This window comes from Ambystoma mexicanum, chromosome 6p (assembly GCF_040938575.1).
Source record: "Ambystoma mexicanum isolate Mex_15411 chromosome 6p, UKY_AmexF1_1, whole genome shotgun sequence".
NCBI lineage: Eukaryota > Metazoa > Chordata > Amphibia > Caudata > Ambystomatidae > Ambystoma > Ambystoma mexicanum.
The window spans coordinates 164549713-164567897 of NC_090935.1; positions in this window are offsets into that span (position 1 = coordinate 164549713).

An 18185-nucleotide genomic window follows, 5' to 3' on the forward strand; every position below is an offset into this window, starting at 1 on the left:
TTGAAAACCACAGTCACACACCTAGCCAACATGTGTACCTGTGTAGGGCCATAGACCTGACATTTACTGAGACGAGGGAGAGCATGGACTACCCAAGGGAGTACTGAAGGAGGCACAGAGGAATAAAGCTCGAAGGACCAACGACATTGAAGCAGGACTTAAACCCTAATGCCATCCCACCGCTATATAAATAGACAAAAGACTTCAACAATTGAGTGAGTAGAGGACACCAAGCTGCGAGCAGCCCACTACCCAAGACCAGAGGTTGGAATCCTTGAATCAGTGAATCGGTGGCATGGGACAAGTCTGAGGCAGAGCTGGAAGCTGAAGGGCGGTGGCGTGACCCAAAGCAGGTGGATTGATCGGTCTCAGAACCATGCCATGGCTGACAGCAACAACCTGCAGCAGAGCTGCGTAGAAGCACACAGAGCAGAAGGAAACAACATGAGCCAAGATCTTCAGCCACTTCAATAACTGGCAAAGAGCTCCCGGGAAACGGGCAATGGGAGAGGGAGAACGTCTGGGTGGGTACTGGGTGTGACAGAAGTAATTAACCATAAGAGAGAGCGCCTCGAGAGTTATCTTCCTTGACCCAGTGGTTGGTCGCAAACCACTGCTGAAAATAACAGTAAGAGTGAGTATATTGAAAGTCAATTTGCTCGTGGCAGTACATAGCAGGAGAGTGAACCAGGTCTGCCAAAACAAGCCAAAGAGAAATACAGGTCTGGGACCTGCACCCACAAAAAAGAATATCACAAACCAAATTTTGTGCCACACTATTTTATTTGGCAGGAGAGTGCACGAAGTACACCTGGGGGAGGATTAGAAACCTGGGTCTGGGACCCTCATCACAATAACATTTTTTTTATTTATTTTTTTTAATTTATTTGTGTTTGGTTCAATTACAAAAAAACTATTTCGCAGAACCTTTACAAACATTGAAATTTCATAAAATAGAGACATATATAAATATATAATCATTATTCATCTTTACACCTGTATAACATAGTGATTCGATTCGAATTGTAGTTACATTTTCAATTTACTCTTCAAATTTCAACATTTTTCCAATTCCTTCTCTATGTATCTACACAGTGTAACAAGTTCAAATATCAATGGTGCGTGCATCCCTTGCATCATCCGTGCCCATAATGAATGCATACAGTCCTCAAAATCTCTGTTCACAAATTTCATGAGACGATTGGTCCTCATATTCTTGAAGTGTGGACATTCCAGAATTAGATGTTTTAAGGACTCAACCGGTGCATTACTTAGAGGAAATCGGCAATTCAATACCTTCATCTCACCCAATTTAGCCCAATTAGCAGTTCTCTCTCTAGTGTGAAATAAATTCAGCCGATACCTCATGTAGACCTGTCGCGCATAATTACATGGAAACATAGTTATGTATGAAAACCTCAGCGTACGTTTTTTAAGGAAAGCACCATATTCTTCGTACATTTTATATGCTAATATGCTTTCGATAGTATCTTTCCAATCAAGTTCAAATAACTTTTTTTTTGCAAATGCGGGACGATACGATAACATAAGTCCTCTTTCATAATACCTATGGCGTGTATCAGATTTTGCATGTTAGATTGGTATCTTCTAAATTACATAGAAGTAGATACATCCAATAAGCCATTCAAATCACCATATAGGGAATTCTTGGAAGGAAAGCATATCTTTGCATAACCCGAAAGTTGTCGCCATTTCCATCTGGCAGAAAGTGCAATTAACCTTAATTCATGTCGTAAAACTGCATTGGGTAAAGACATGGGCAGGTGCATAGCCGATTTTTTGATTTGTGAGAAAGGCCAGGGGAAGGTAGACTTTCCCCCTGTTATGGTGAACTGTGAAATAAAGCTTGATAAAGGCCAGGGGAAGGGAGGCTTTCCCCCACTGTTGTGAATTGTGAAAGAAAGCCTCAGAAAGGCCGGGGGGAGACATTCCCCCTGGTGTTGTGAATTTTTAGATGAAGCCTGAGAAACGCCTGGGGAAGGGAGGCATTCCTAATGGTGTTATGAACTGTGAAATAAAGCCTGAGAAAGGCTGGGGGAAGGGAGACATTCCTCCTGTGTTGTGAACTGTGAACAAAGCCTGAGAAGACAAGGAGAAGGGAGTCATTGTCCTGGAAGTTGAACCCATAAAATGAATGATCAATTCAATAGTCATGGGGAAGGGAGTCATTCCCACGGGGATAAAAAATATTGAACTTTCTGACGAGTGTCAGAGTATCTGCAACCCTTCTGTTTGTCTATGAGGTTCTTAAACTGGGGGAAGGGAGTCATTCCCCTGGTGGAGGACTTGCAACCAGGATTGGGCCACCCAGTCCAGGAGGAGGGAGTCATTCTCCTGGGCTAAGAACTTCGGTACAACTGTTTATTTTAGTTATTAGAGTAAGGAACATAGATAAGCCAATTTTGACACAGGATGGAGGATGTTTTAAGTTACTCAGTCATCATGACAGACCCATTAGCACTTTAGTTTAGGCAGCGAGACCCCTCAAAGATATAGGGAGAGATAGGGTTAGTTTTATTTTCATCTCAAATAAAAGTCTATAACAATCTCTATGCCACCTGTGTGTCAGTCCCCTCATTCTGCACCATTGCACTTAACCAAATAAGCAACACATGCTGGGATGCAGAATGAATCCAGGGGCTAAGGGAGCAACAGTTCCGCCATGTTGGAGTAGAAGACATGTTTGGGTGCGCTCACGAAAGGACGCAAACTAGGCCTCGCGTGGAGCTGCAGCTCTGTTTAGTTGGTTCATAGATGAGTCCCACTTCACTTCCCGAGAGAGAGGGTTTTGTGAGGCCAAGCGGCCTGATGAAGATTAAGCGCACTACTGCCCTCACCAGAAGGGTGGTCATCCCATTTGAACTGCAGGTGCTTCACTCAAGGAGATTAATGAATAAGCACAATTCAAACAGAAGAGTGGTGCCCCAATAATGTCATCCATGGCACTTGGGTTCTCATAGAGATAAGGTAGGAGACGAGTTAGGGTCCTACTGTTTTTTTGGGATGTGAGGAGCAAGGGTGACGCCAATAAATTCATTTATGAGGTCAGCAGGCTTTCTGTGCATGCCACAGTATCTGGTATGAATGAGGTGACACATTGTATTATCAAAACATAGTTGGCCCGCTCTTCACACGTTGATCAGGTTCAGATGGAGGGGTGCACATCATGAAGTGGTAAAGAATGTTTATTCAGCAACAAAATATATTATGGAAACAATGTACCTGCCAGTCAATCAACTCTTAAGTTTCATTGTGACAAAGTCACGTTTTTAGGGGAATGTGTTTTAGATAGTGTATGACCAGTAGGCTAATGGACTATAGGGGTCATTAGACTTGTGTATAGGTGTTAGGCAATGGGGAGTGAAGGATTATGTTGTACTCATTATTATGTATAGTTTTGTTAATTTGCAGTTTTCTAAGTTAACAAAAGACAAGTGTTGGATACTTGTAACTATATTAGGTCGAATGGGCACAAGACATGTGCAGGACACTCGTAGCTAAGTAGGGTAGCATTGGCACAAGACAAGTGCTGGATAACAGAGGCATTGCTGGGGAGTCTGAGGGGGCTATAGCCCCGGGTCTTTTGGTTGTACCTCAGGGGCTACAACCAAAAGGCTAGCTAGCCCCCAGTCCCGACAGTCGCAAAATTAGCAAAGCCCTGGATCTTTTCCAGACCTAGCAACACCCCTACTTGATACTCATAACTAACGTAGGTAACATGGGCACACGACAAGTGCTGGATACTCATAACCCACACGACAAGGACAGGTTACCTGTGACTAACAAAGGTAGCATGGGCACAAGACAAGTGCAGGATACTCGTAACTAACTTAGGTAGCATGAGCACAAGACAAGTGCAGGCTACTCGTACCTAACTTAGGTAATACAGGCACAGGACAAGTGCAAGATACTTGTCACTAACTTAGGTAGCATGGGCACAACACAAGTGCAGGATACCCATAACTAATTTAGTTAGCATGGGCACAAGACAAGTGCAGGATACCAGTGACTAACAAAGCTAGCATGGGCACAAGACAAGTGCAAGATACTTGTAACTAACTTAGATAGCATGGGCACAAGACAAGTGCAGGATACCCATAACTAACTTAGTTAGCATGGGCATAAGACAAGTGCAGGATTCCCATAACTAACTTAGCATGGGCACAAGACAAGTGCTGAGTTCTCGTAATGCAAAAGACAAGCTCAGGATACTCATAACTAAGTTAGGTAGCATGGGCACAAGACAAGTGCATGCTACTTGGACCTAACGTAGGCAGCACGGGCAGAAGACAAGTACAGGCTACTCGTACCTAACTTGGGTAGCATCGGCACAACACAAATGCAAGATACTCATAAGTAACAGGTGGCGTGGGCACAAGACAAGTAAACAATTCTCCTAATGAATTTAGAGCACATTGGCACAAGGCAAGTGCAGGATATCCATAACTAACGTATTTAGCATGGGCACAAGACAAGTGCTTGGTACTCATAACTACCTTAAGTAGCACGGGTACAGGACAAGTGTTGGATACTCCAAACGCACAAGACAAGCACATGATACTCATAGTTAAGTTAGGTAGCATGGGCACAAGAAAAGTGCAGGATACCCGTAACTAACTTAGGTAGCAGGGGCACAAGACAAGTGCAGGCTACTTGGACCAAACCTAGGTAGCACGGGCACAAGACAAGTGCAGACTACTTGTACCTAACTTAGGTAGAACGGGTGCAACAGAAATGGAAGATACTCATAACTAACTTAGGTAGCATGTGCACAAGACAAGTGCACGATACTCTTAATGGCCTTCGATCGCATTGGCACAGGGCAAGTACAGGATGCACGTAACAAGTGTTGGATACTCCAAACGCACAAGACAAGCACATGATACTCATAACTAAGTTAGGTGGCATGGGCACAAAACAAGTGCAGGTTGCATGTAACAAACCTAGGTTGCATGGGCACAAAACAAGTAAAGGAAACTTGTAACTAACTGCGGTAGCATGGGAATAAGACATGTGCAGGATACTCTCTACTAATAGTTGCCTTACTCTAGCGAGAGCCCTCATACAGTCCAAGTTAGACTACTGCAACAGCCTCTACCTAGGTGCCAACCAAGCTATAATTAGTAAACTCCAAGTCATTCAAAATAATGCGCTACGAGCAGCACTAAATATTCCTAGGCGAGAGCATATATCCAACACTAGAATCACATGCAAATGGCTTACCATCCAACAAAAAATTGACCTCAAAACTCTCTGCCTCACATACAAAGCTCTCAACCACTTAGCCCCCCCCCCCTACCTTACTAATAAATTCACCTGGAAGCAGTCCAACATAATTACTAGATCTTCCAACACCCTATGTCTCATGGTGCCCAGATTTATCTCTAAAAGAGCCGGATGCTCTAGCTTCACTGTCCTCGCCTCCCAACGTTGGAACTCCCTGCCACTAAACATTAATTCAGCCAGTTCCTTCCAGTCCTTCAGGAAACTTGCCATTGGGTGGCTATTGGCACAACATCAATTAGTATGTTAGACACAAATTCAATTAGTTTCTTAGACACAGTTACTATCTGTATATATTGTACATTTACCATATACCAGTTATGTCTTAATTGGCCATGGCCTGTACTCTCTGTATATAACTTTTGCTAAAAATATCACTGTTAATTACCATGTATTGTGATTTGTAACATGTACCAGCGTCCATTTACTCCCGGGTCCGGAGCGCTTTATAAATAAAATAAACAAACAAACAAACAAATTCATAACTAACTTAGGTAGCATGGGAACAAGACATGTGCCGGATACTCATAATTAACTTAGGAACTTTGGGCACAAGACAAGTGCAGGCTACTTGTAACTTACTTAGGTAGCATGGGCACAAGACAAGTGCTGGATACTCGTGACGCGCAAGATAAGCACAATATACTCGTATCTAACTTAGGTAGCATGGGCACAAGACCTGTGCAGGCTAGTCATAACTAGCATAGGTAGAAGAGGAGCAAGACAAGTGCAGGATACATGTAACTAACATAGGTAGAGTGGACACAAGACAAGTGCAGGATACTCATAACTAATTTTGGTATCATAGGTACAAGACAAGTGCTGGATACTTGCAACTAATGTAGGTAGAATGGGGACAAGCTAAGTGCAGGATATTTTTTTATTTTATTTTATTTATTACAATTATTAAACGGCCAGACACTGCGTTGTCACAGCGAGGTTACAGACAAGTTGTTAAAAATTGCTCATGAAAAAATGTCAGCATAGATACAATGATACAGAATATTTACAATAAACACTTATACAACAAATGTGCAGCATTATTTACAAGTACTGAGATTGCAAATGTATTGGTATTGGTTGAAAAGCCAAGTTTTCAGCAGTTTTTTAAAGCCAGGGAAGGTTTCCTCTTTTTTGATGCTGAGTGGGAGGGAGTTTCAATGTTTAGGGGCTAGATATTGGAAGCTACTCACCCCAGCTCTTGTTATCCTGTAGCTGGGCATTGACAAAAGTAGGCGGTTGTTCGATCTTAGGGATCTGGTTCATTCTTTTTTTGCTATGGCATTCTTCAGGTAGATAGGAGCTTTTTTATAGTGGCATTTGAAGGCGATGCATAGTGTTTTGAAAATAATTCTGGCTTTGATGGTCCGTCAGTGAGAATCTCTCCTAGTCTTGGAGATATGATCAAATTTTTTTATTCCTACTGCGGCCTGTAATGCTTTATTTTGTATTAGTTGTAATTTATTGAGGTTGGAGTTAGAGACACCGAGTAGCAACACATTGCAATAGTCAAGTTTTGATAAAATCAAAGCCCTGGCCATTGTGATGCAGTTGGTCGGTGTCAGAAACTGGCGGCTTACGGCAATTAATTTGGCGGTGCAGGAGGTGGATGATGAGAGTGTGCTAATGTGTTTGGGCATTGTGAGGTTTGCATCAAGGTAAACTCCTAAGGTTTTTACTTGCTTCAGTACGGGTATCATTGTGCCGTCAATGTTGATGGCGGAGTAGTCTGGATGGAAAGCACCTATTTTAGCCTGGGAGCCCACGATGAGAATCTCTGTCTTCTCATCGTTGAGGCAGAGGCTATTCAGTGCCATCCAGTTTTGTATTATGGCATAGATTTTATTGATGGTCAGTGTATCTTGGGCGTAATTCCCTGAGAGTGGAATAAGGATCTGGGTGTCATCTGCAAAGTTGGTGTAGATGACACCCATGTCGTCTAAAGCCGAGAAGAGAAGCTTTGTATATGTGTTATAGAGGGTAGGTGAAATGCATGAGCCTTGGGGTACTCCAATGGGGACTGGGATGGGATCTGCAGCTTCTTTACCTATTGAGACTCTGGAGGTTCGTTCATCTAGAAAAGATTTCACCCACGTGGTGGCATCAATGGAGAAGTTGGCTAGGGTGGAGCACAGTTTATTGTGATCCACAAGGTCGAACTCCGCGGAAAAGGTCCCACAAAAGGAGAATGTAGAGTTTTCCTGTGTCCCTGATGGTGTCCATCTGGATTTTCAAATCAAGGAGTGCCGTTTCCATGCTGTGATTGGGCCTCAAACCACATTGTCTGGTACCAAGGAGCTGATTATGTTCTAGATATGCTTGGACTTCATTATAGGCTATTTTGTCTAGGATTTTGAGCAAAAAACTGGACTGTCGCTATTGGCCAGTAGTTAGTGGGCACATTAGGAACTAAAGTGTTTTTTTTTTAGTAGAGGGGTGACCCAGGCTTCTTTAATGCTGGCTGGGACCAATTTGGAATTGAAGGAGGCATTAACAAAATTGGTTATAATAGGTGTCAAGTATTGGTGCATGATTTGACTACTTGCGCTGGGACAGTGTCTCCTTTACAATTCGAGGCTTTAAGTTTTGAAATAGTGTCACACACTAGTTCTTGGGTGACTGGTGTGAAGTAAAATAGGGGGCTGGTATTCTCGATGGAATTCTTGATGTAGTTACTAGTAGCGGATTTGTCAGCTAATAGTTGCCTTTTCGTTATTATTTTATTTTGTAGAAGAGCAATCTTGGTGGCTAAGGCATCTTGAATGGTGGTGCACCACTCTTTACTGGAGTTAGCAGAGGTTGTGGCCGGGGTGGGGTTTTCCAGTTCTCTCAGAATTGAGAAAAGTTCTTTGGAGTCAGACGCAGCGTTACTAATCCGGGTATTGTAAGCATTGGCTAAGACAAGTGCTGGATACTCGTAATATACAAGATGTGCATAGGATACTCACAACGAAGTTATGTTGCATGGGCAACTTAGTAAATTAGTTACTCGTAACTAATTTAAGTAGCAAGGGCACCAGACAAGTGCTGGATAATCGTAACTACCTTAGGAACCTTGGGCACAAGACAAGTGCATGACACTCATAACTAATTTAGGAAGTATGGGCACAAGACAAGTGCAGGCTACTTGGACCTAGCATACGCAGCACAGGCACCAGGCAAGTGTAGGCTACTTGTACCTAACTTAGGTAGCACAGGCACAACAGAAATGCAAGACACTCATAATTAACTTAGGTAGCATGGGCACAAGACAAGTACACGATACTCCTAATGAACTTAGACAGTATTGGCACAAGGCAAGTGCAGGATACCCATAATTTACTTAGTTATCATGGGCACAAGACAAGTGCGTGGTACTTATAACTAACTTAAGTAGCATGGGCACAGGACAAGTGTAGGCTACTCGTACCTAACTTAGGTAGCACAGGCACAGCAGAAATGCAAGATACTCATAAGTAACTTAGATAGTATTGGTACAAGGCAAGTGCAGGATACACATACTTTACTTAGTTATCATGGGCACAAGACAAGTGATTGGTACTCATAACTAACTTAAGTAGCACAGGCACAGGATAGGTGTTGGATACTCCTCACAGACAATACAAGCACATGCTACTCATATTTAATTTGGGAAGCATGGGCACAAGACAAGTGCAGGTTACACGTAACAAACCTAGGTAATATGGGCACAAAACAAGTGAAGGAAACTTGTAACTAACTTAGGTAGCATGGGAATAAGACATGTGCAGGATACTCATAACCAACTTAGGTAGCATGGGCACAAGACAAGTGCAGGCTACTCGTAACTTACTTAGGTAGCATGGACACAAGACCAGTGCAGTCTACTCATAACTAGCGTAGGTAGAAGGGGCACAAGACAAGTTCAGGATACATGTAACTAATGTAGGTAGAATGGACACAAGACAAGCGCAGGATTCTCATAACTAACTTGGGTAGCATAGGCACAAGACAAGTTCTGGATATTCGCAACTAACTTAGGAACCTTGGGTACAAGACAAGTGCATGATACTCATAACTAACTTAGAAAGTATGGGCACAAGACAAGGCCATCATACCCGTAACTAACATAGGTAGCATGGGCCGAAGACAAGTGCAGGATAGTTGTAACTAACTTAGGTAGCATGCGCATAAGACAAGTGCAGGATACCCATAACTAACTTAGTTAGTATGGGCACAAGACACGGGATGGATACTCATAACTAACTTAAGTAGCACAGGCACAAAACAAGTGCTGAATACTCGTAACACTCAAGGCAAGCACAGGATACTCACAACTAAGTTAGGTAACATGGGCACAAGACAAGTGCAGGATACTCGTAAGTGACTTAGGTAGCATCCGCACAAAACAAGTGCAGGATACTCATAACTAACTTAGGCAGCATGGGCACAAGACAAGTTCTAGATACTCATAACTAACTTAAGTAGCACAGGCACAATACAAGTTCTGGATACTCATAACACACAAGTTGAGCACAGGATACTCATAAATAAGTTAGGTAGCATGGGCACAAGACAAGTGCTGGCTACTTGTAACAAAATTAGGTAGCATGGGCCCAAGACAAGTGCTGGATATTTGTAACACACAACACAAGCACAGGATACTCGTAACTTACTTGGGTAGCATGGCACAAGACAAGTGAAGGATACTTGTAACTTACTTAGGTAGCATGAGTACAAGACAAGTGCAGGTTACTTGTAACTAACCTAGGAATCTTGGGCACAGACAAGTGCAGGATACTTGTAACTAACTTAGGTATCATGGGCACAGGACAGGAACAGGATACCCATAACTAACTTAGGTAGCATGGGCACAACATAAGTGGAGGACACTAGTAACTAATGTAGGTAACATGGGCACAAGACACATGCAGGCTCCTTGTAACTAACTTAGGTAGCACAGGTACAAGACAAGTGCAATATATTCATAGCTAACTTATGTAGCATTGGCACAAGACAAGTGCAGGATACCCATAACTAACTTACTTAGTATGGGCACAATATACGGGCTGGATACTCATAAATAACTTAAGTAGCACAGGCACAAAACAACTGCTGAATTCTCATAACACTCAAGGCAAGCAGAGGATACTCATAACTAAGTTAGGTAACATGCGCACAAGACAAGTGCAGGATACTTGTAAGTGACCTAGGTAGCATCGGCACAAAACAAGTGCAGGATACTCCTAACTAACTTAGGTAGCATGGGCATAAGACAAGTGCAGGACATTCATAACTAATTTAGGTAGCATGGGCATAAGACAAATGCAGAACACTCTGTCGGGGGTATTTTCCCGGGGGCCGGCAGGGCCGTCCATGGACCTCTGGGGTTGGGGAGGCCCAACTTCTTCAGCGCCCCAAAGGAGTATGAGGCACACACAAGAGCAAAGAGTTACTGCTGTTTATTGCATGAAACGGACAGGGATGAGCTCTCAGGTCATAGGCATCCGGGAGACCTCTCGTTCATGGTGGGCTTGCAGGCCCTTTTTCTAGCTTTATGACATGGCTACGTGCGTCACCTGGGAAGGCTAGCCCCAAAATCCAACGCCATCTTGGGTTGGCTCCCTGAGTGTTAGAGTCAGTATAGATACATGTAGAGGAAACTGTTAGTGGTGGAGAAAGGGTCAGGTGGTACGCTTGGGCCGTCCCTAATAATTTCTACAAGAGAATTGTTACAAGGGGACAATTAGTGATTGGCTAAACTATAATAGCATCATGGTGAGCCCCTCGTATTTTGATTGATTCATCCGCGAGCCCCCAAGCCTGGGACCATCGCTGTTCCCAGCTCGCGGTGTACCTGGTGCTGGCAACAAAGTATGACTATGTGTCAGTGGCGGACAATGGACAGGTCTGACTATAAGCTGGTGTGCATGTCTTTCCCATCGTTGTCGGTGTCCAATTTGTCACCTCATTGTTGCAGTCTGTGTCCCAGACGTGAGACCGCAGCGCTTCTCTGTCCCATGGGGCTTGGCGTTGTATCAGGTCGGCCTGGTCACGTGTTGTGAGACCGTGGCTGGAGCAGAATTATGAGCATTTGATTTGTATTTCGGCTCTGAGAAGCGTTTAGCAGCGCAGGTGTAACCTTGGCGCGGGGAACGCGGCATGTAGATTGCAACATTGCGGCCTTGGCTGTGGGGCTCTCTTCAGGGCTCGTTCTGCATGATCAGTACCTTGCAGCTTTGTCTGAGATGCTCCGGCCTGGGGACTCTGGCTTTGCGGCCTACCTTGGCCTGGCTTATGGTTGGAGGTACATAGTCCATAATATGGGGGTCGCGAGGGGTGACAGAGGTTCATATGCATTAGTCTATATAGAGGGTTATATCTTCATGGTTTTAGTGGAGAGAAAGTGTCTGCAAGCATGTAGACAAGCTCTTCTGGCGTCTTGCGTTTCTGCGGTGCTGTAGGTGGCCTATGTGAAAAATAACAACAATGCGTGTGTGAGTGCAAGTGGTCCTCTACGTCATAGCACTGAGTATGTTCTTCGTGTGGATTGGTGTGTGGGTGACCAATGTGCTTGGTGGCACGTATGTTCTTGTCCGCTGGCTATGTCGTCATGGCATCTCTAATGATGGCGGTATTTTGTGGTTGCTGTCTAATCGAGTTGATCCATATGGCCGATGTCAGTGCCACCTGAGGTTCCAGCACGTGGTTTGGTTGACGGGCAGTTTCCCTGGCTGTGTGGAGCGTAGCCACAGTGGATCTTGACGTCTGGGGTGGCAGTGAGTAGGTCGAATTCCTCTTGCGGGGGGTGCTTGGATCGTGAAGTCCTAGGCCATGGTCTGGATGAGAATCAGGGGAAGGGATCATCCCATTTTCCCTCTTCCATCCCCCCTCTGCTCAACTTGTTGACCACAAAATTATCCACTATCTTGTCTCTTCGTACTCGCCATACCTTTGTTATTCCTGCCAAGTGTCCGTACTGGTCCACGTGATCTTCAAATGACCAGTACATATAAACATGTCTGCCACCGGGTTTGCAATAAACCCATTTTCCAACTTAGCTTTTCGGGTTCCTTGTGTTCTCAACCTTTATTGATGGTGGATACAAGTCTGCTTCTACTAGCTGCTGGCGCAGTGTTCATGTTCCTTAATAATGACGTCTGTGTGTTGGTCGTCTTCAGCTGGCATTAGGACGTGCATACCGATAATTTCTTCAGCAGTACGCTTTGATCTTTCCTTCCATACCTTTATCCCCATCGGAAAAGCCATTCCTAAAATCATGCACCCTGCCACATTCTTAAGACCATCTGAGTGCCATGATGGCATCCAGGACCAGATGTAAGAGAACCAGCTACCGTCCTTCTTCACTCCCTTTGCTTCTTCTGCCATCTTGACCAGCTGTGATACTGCCTCAGACAGCGTGCCGTTGTCCTCGTCGGTGGCAGGAATAAACGTGCAACACGAGCTCCCAATTTTTGCGCATACAACTCCTTCCATCGCTGTCAGGAGGTCCAGCACGTATCTGTTCTGTAGGGCCACCATCCTGATCGCCCTTAGCTCTTCCTTTATCGCATTGAATCTGTTAACTGTGGGGTTTATTGTCATCATTAGCTCCCATCTTGTTATCTGGAGCCACTTCGCATTTGCATATGCCTGCACCTCTGGATGTAGGATGGAGGAAAAGAACTTTGCCGCTCTGCGAAATAGCCTGTGTGCTGGTGAAATGTCACTCAGAGCTGTTTCTGACTTTCCCCACAGGTAGTTTCCTGTCAGTGGGTCTCCTTGTCTTTTTAATCTGGATAGGTGGGTAATGTCGTTCCGTTGTTTGCTTCCTCCCATCTTTAGTGACCGTTTCTTCCTTTTATTCCCTTTGTCCATGTTAGGGAAGTTCTCCATGTTGACGTCTTTTTGCGGTTCTACCTGGTATGGTACGTTGATGTGTACCATAGTGCACACTCCATTCCACAATGGTGGCAAGCTGTTGTATGCCTTCGCACTGCAGGCCCAATAGTGGTCCATCAGAACTGCTGTTCCTGCACCCCCTTCAGGAATCTTTATCGTTCTCTTGCAACCATCATTGGTTCCAATATCAACTTCTCCATCATGCTGGTAACACAGTGTTGGTGCTGTGAGTGGAAGTATTGTTATTGGTTCCTCCTCTTTATCTAACCATGTTACCAGTGCTGCTGTTACGCTCACCTGGGTTCCACAGGGGCGCCGAACGAAGCTGGGCTGCAGCGGTCTCCACCAATGTGACTCGTAGTGTAGTGATGATTGACTGCACCTGCCCACTCAGTTTCGTCTGTCTGGCACGTAGGAGGATTTTTCTTATTGTTAGGAAGGATAGGCTCTCCATCCTACATCGGCGTGTAGGGGTGCGTAGAAGCCAGTTAACTTTACTGGCCCGTAAGCTTATGGCAGAGTTTTCTGACAACGATGACTCCGAGGTAAGTTTTATGCCGATCCAAGGTATAATGCCAGTCTTATAGTTTGTTTGTCTTATAGTTCACTCTTGCTCCTTTTATATATTTCTTCCCTTGCAGAATGGCCCAAGGTGAATGTTCCTTCTCCGAAAGGATTGAGGTAGCTCCAAGGTAAGAGTCAGTTTTGCACCAAGCACTAATCTTAGCAAGCGATATTGTTCATTAAGAGATTAACTAATTGTCCTCTCTATATTTTGCAGATGTGGCACTTCTCCGGGAAGAGGGACGTAGGATGATGACTAGCGACACATTGATCGGTAATGTACCAAGCAAGTATCTTGCGGTATGAATTTGAATGTGTTTTGCAGAGCGCAGCTCACCTGTTGTTTTTCTTTCTTTTGCAGATGCAGATGCTCCGAGCGGCGATTTCAACAGAGTGCCTCGCGGGATCGTGTGGATGAAAGGAGCGTTGGAGAGTATGCCGCGGCGCTGCTGCTGACAGTGCAGTGCTGTAACAGATGTTTTCTTTTCCTTACAGGTGCGGCGACTCTCCGATGAAAGTGACGACTAATGGTGTGGCTCCTGTTCTAATCTGCTTTTCCTCTTCTGTTTTGCAGGTTCGGTTCAGGGAGAACAAGACGGATGTAGCTATAGACTGGATGCTGAGCTGCAGGCACGGTGAGCGTTACGCTGCAGAGATGCAGAATAACGCAAAGCGTGTGCTGCTCTCCGGCGTGGTTTAAATAGCCACTATAAAGTAGTTCCCAGGTAAAATAGTTCCAGTACCACACCCAAGAAAAATAGTCCCTGGAAGAAAATAATCCCTTGAAGGCCTCACAGTGGCTTGTACATGATTTCTCTACAGGATGTCCTGCTTAGTTTTAAAAAAAGGCAATATGAGCCTATCGCCAATGGCGCCAGGCTGAGTCCATAAAGCCCCTGGGCGATCCCTTGTGCCTCCCTGAGTTCTCATGGGTGCCTGTACTCTGGGCAGATGGGTCTGCTCCTGATGTCTGGGGGCAGGCATTGTGACAGCTGCACTCCTTGTCCATTCGTTGTACCATTTGTCGTTTTCTTCTTGCACTGTCATCACTGATGACTTTGCCAAAGTCAACATTTTACTTCCTACAACTCCGTCCACCCATCCGCCTTTAGTGTATACTTTGCCATATATTAAAATTAGTGGCCTTTACCAGCATCCACGTTCACCAGCAACTTCTTTTGCATGCCACTCACATGGTAGGTAGTTCAATGTAACCTCCTTTGTCTCTCCTTTGTCTGATCCATCTGTTATGTACTAGAGCCCTTGTGTCAGCTGCCAATAATTGTCATACATTGGTAGTGTTCTGATGAAGTTGTCTTCCTAGGGGTATGTTGACCTTGATTTCCATCTTAGTGATGCTTTTTTTCCTTGAAATCGCCCTCATGTTTGGAACAATGCTAGGTATGTCAGACAATCTACCGATGTTGCAGGTACCTCAGTCGCCACAAACGTTCTTGAGGCGCTCATGGCGTATGGGATCTACGAGCACACATAGCAGTTGTCCTTAGTCGTGTCCTTACCAATTTTGGACATTTGTTTGTACCACACGTTGTTGGAAACGTGTGCGGATTCTGTGAGGTATGTATCCACCCCATGTACATCAATAGAAACACTACATTTATCCCTCTTTATGTTGTGCCCTGTACTACTTGTACCACCTGACACTGTGCTCCTTGCAGCTATGGTAGGGGAAATGTTGGTAGAGGGAGATGCCATCACATAGAAAGCATATTAGGCCTGCCAGACTGTGGCAGTAATAAGGCCAGTGGTGATGAATATCCCTAACATTTTTATTACAGTTGTTATTACCACTGGCATGTCTCTCTTACCTTTGCTGCGCTCCTGCAGCTACTTTACTTTCGATGATATAGGTCCCCGCCTGGAAATCTCTCAAAATATGCGTTATTATTGTTAGTATTTTTATTCAAGCCCTGCGTATCAAGTAATCATTCAATGCCTAGGCGAAAAGCTGTTCTCACGCTATCCTTACCGTCCTGTCTCTTAGGGCGGGTAATGCTTCATGGAGATGTGGAAATGATTGTGCTATTATCATAAGGAACATATTATAATATACACGTATTCTCCTTCGTCTTAAGTATTTTGGCCTTTTTATAACGTATACAAACTGGTGCGACAGTGCTTTTGGGGTGTTGTCGTCAGCGGGTAGCATTTACCCCAGGGCAGTGACGTATGCTTCAATGACGTATGTTCCTTTTCTTTTATTACATACACAATAGCAATGCGCAATACCTGCATGTGCGAGAAAAAAAAAGAAGAGAGCATGTATGTGTTTACACAGTGTGGTTTATATTGCAGATTGTTTTGACAATATTCTTCATTAACTGGTGGTTGGTGGGAGTTAATTTTAGCTTACTTATTTGTTTTGCCTGGGATCTCGTGATCATAGGGTGGGCTATGTGTGGTTGGTCGTTTATGTCTTTTGGGGTATCCAGTGCCTGTACTGTGTCATTTTAGTTTTCAGTTGTCGTTGCTGAAACATTGGCCCCTTCGCTGAGGTGAGGGAGGGTCTGTGCTTTGAAGGGCTTGATGTCGTGGATGTGTGTCCACACGTCCTTTCCCTTCAATTTCACTGCTCTGGGGGCTACCTTTTCTATCAGAGTGGACCTGTGAATCTAGGATTATGCCATGTTCGACGGTAGTTCTTCAGGAGAACCTGGTTTCCCTCTTTCACTTTCCACTGTGCAGTTTGTTCCTGTTCCTCGTTGGTTGCTTCTCCTTGTTGATTGTCCTTCGACCCGCTCTGTGTCCGTTGGATCTGTTGAGAGATAAAAGCGGCACTAGTAACCAAGGAAGAGACATACTTGTGCATTTCTTCACCAAAAACAGTACTTGTAGCATGGCAGTCAGTTGTTGCCCTTGATGGTGGTGTGAATGGAAGGTGCATTTGACATCCAGTCACCACCTCGTGGGGTGTGAGGTGGTGGTCCAACCCTGGCCTATTTCTCAACTCAAACAAGGCCAAAGGGAGGCAGTACAGCAAACTCTTTTTGGTTGTTTGTTGGATCTTTGCTATCTCTTCTTTTAGGAGACTGTTGAGGCATTTGCAGATGCCATTTGCTTGCGGTGATACGCGCACACAAACTTATGTTTAATTCCCAAGAGGGCAGTTACGTGCTGGAACAGTTAATTGGCAAAGCGTGGGCCATCATCTGACCTCAGCACTTTGCATACTCCCCACCTTGGGAACACCTCCCTCACCAAGAATCTGGCTGCTCTGAACGCATCTGCATGCGAGCATGGACCGCCTCGATCCACCTTGAAAATGGGCACACTACTACAATGATATATCTGTAACCTTGACATACATTGATCATGTCAATGTAGTCAATGTGTAGGTACAGGAAGGGTCCTTCAGGTCGGTGTATGGTACCTTTGATCACTTGCAGCGTGTGACCGGCTGTAAATTGCTGGCATGTAAGGCAGTTGCTAATGAAATTTGCAACATGTGAGTTTAGCTCAGGACAGAACCACAATTCTTTTATCCGTGCAGCAATTACTTCTTTCCCTGTATGCATGGGGCAGTGTAATTGGGTCAGAGGTGTTTTCAATAGGGACAGGAGCATCACAACTTTTCCTGTATTATTCTGTCGCCATAATGCATCTGTGGGGGACATGGTGCATCCTCTTTTGACCCATAGTTCCTTTTCTGCCATTGGTGCTGCTGCCTGTAGTTCCATAATCTCTGTCTCTGGGATGTGTGTGTACCCATCCTTCATCAACATCTGTCTTACCCCCCCTTCTCTTTTTGTTTTTCTGGGAGGGCCCATGTCTCGCCAAAGTACGCAGCATGTTTTGCATGTGCGTCTGCTGTTTCGTTACCTCTTGATATTGGGTCATCCTCATTAGTGTGGGCCTGACATTTTAGTAATGCTACCTCTTTGGGGTAGTTAATTACTTCAATTAATTCAGCCAGTAGGAGAGCATGTTGTACCGGAGTACCGTCTACTCTTCTGAATCCTCTTCTTGGCCATTTTATTAATCCTGAGTGTACTGTTGATGTAACATATGCGTGTCAGAGTATATAGTTACTCTTTTCTCATTGCTTTCTTCTAAGGCCAAAATGAGTGCTACTAGCTCCGCTGCTTGCACTGAATAGTGCTGTGGTAATTGGACGCATTTCACTGGAACGTAAGTCCAATATTCCCTCAATCGTACTATTGCTGCTCCTGTCCTTCTCATCCCATCGCTTTGATCAATTGTTGATGACCCATCTATGTACATTATCTCTCCCCCTCTAGGGCATTTTTTTCCACTCTCCTCGTACTTGAGTAAATTTCAATTGCCTGTGTGCAGTCATGCACGTATTCTCCATCTTCCACTTCATCTGCTATAAAACGTGCTGGGCGTAACGTTACTGCACCTTACTATTTTCAGCTCTGGTCTGGAGAGTATAATCTCGTAACCTGTAGCTCTTTGAGTGGTCAGTGTGGAATTTG